The following is a 1,671-nucleotide window of genomic DNA, read 5'->3' on the forward strand; positions in this document are numbered from 1 at the left end:
GCCAGGGCCAGACCAGATTTGTCCTCGGCTGCTTTGGGAAGTGAGAAATGTGATTGCTTCGCTGCTTGCGAAGATCTTTGCATCCTCGCTCTCCACCGGAGTAGTACCGGAGGACTGGAGGGAGGCAAATGTAATTCCTCTCTTCAAGAAAGGAAATAGGGAAATCCCCAGCAATTACAGACCAGTCAGTCTCACGTCTGTCATCTGCAGGTTTGAGAAAGGATTCTGAGGGATAGGATTTATGACCATCTGGAAGAGCATGGTTTGATTACATGCAGTCAGCACATCTTTGTGAGGGGCAGGTCATGCCTCACAAATCTTATTGAGTTCTTTGAGGATGTTACTAGTCAAGTTGATGAGGTTTGAGTGGTGGATGTGGTGTATATGGACTTCAGCAAGGCATTTGATAAGGTTTCCCATGGTAGGCTCGTTCAGAAGATCAGGGGGAATGGAATACAGGGAAATTTAGCTGTTTGGATACAGAGCTGGCTGGTCAACAGAAGACATTGAGTGGTAGTGGAAGGAAAATATTCTGCCTGGAAGTCAGTGGTGAGTGGTGTTCCACAGGGCTTTGTTCTTGGGCCTCTACTCTTTGTAATTTTTATTAATGACTTGGATGAGGAGATTGAAGGATGGGTTAGCAAGTTTGCAGATGACACAAAGGTTGGAGGTGTCGTTGACAGTATAGAGGACTGTTGTAGGCTGCAGCGTGACATTGACAGGATGCAGAGATGGGCTGAGAGGTGACAGATGGAATTCAACCTGGATAAATGCGAAGTGATGCATTTTGGAAGGTCGAGATTGAAAGTTGAGTACAGGATTAAAGACAGGATTCTTGGCAGTGTGGAGGAACAGCGGGATCTTGGTTTGCAGGCACATAGATCCCTAAAAATTGCCACCCAAGTGGACAGGGTTGTTAAGAAAGCATATGGTGTTTTGGCTTTCATTAATAGGTGGATTGAGTTTAAGAGCCGTGAGATCTTGCAGCTCTATAAAACTTTGGTTAAACCTCACTTGGAATACTGTGTCCAGTTCTGGTCGCCCTATTATAGGAAAGATGTGGATGCTTCAGAAAAGGTTCAGAGAAGGTTTACCAGGATGCTGCCTGGAATGGAGGGTTTATCTTACGAAGAGAGGTTGACTGAGCTCGGACTTTTTTCATTGGAAAAAAGAAGGAAGAGAGGGGACCTAATTGAGGTGTTCAAGATAATGAGAGGCATAGGTAGAGTTGATAGCCAGAGACTTTTTCCCAGGGCAGAAACTGTTAACACGAGGGGTCATAGTTTTAAGCTGTTTGGCGGAAAGTATGGAGGGGATGTCAGAGGCGGGTTCTTTACGCAGAGAGTTGTGAGAGCATGGAATGCGTTGCCAGCAGCAGTTGTGGAAGCAAGGTCATTGGGGATATTTAAGAGACTCCTGGACATGCATATGATCACAGAAATTTGAGGGTTCGTACATTAAGTTTACCTCACATGAGGCTCAATGGTGAGCACAACATCGTGGGCTGAAGGGCCTGTTCTGTGCTGTACTGTTCTATGTTCTATAAGTAGAGAATTGGTTGGCAGACAGCAAACAAAGAGTAGGAGCAAGCGAGATCTTATTCCAAGTGGCAGGCAGTGACTAGTGGGGTACAGCAGGGATCAGGGATAAGCTTGGATCCCAATTATTCAC

This window comes from Chiloscyllium plagiosum, chromosome 1, assembly GCF_004010195.1.
Source record: "Chiloscyllium plagiosum isolate BGI_BamShark_2017 chromosome 1, ASM401019v2, whole genome shotgun sequence".
Classification (NCBI taxonomy): Eukaryota; Metazoa; Chordata; class Chondrichthyes; order Orectolobiformes; family Hemiscylliidae; genus Chiloscyllium; species Chiloscyllium plagiosum.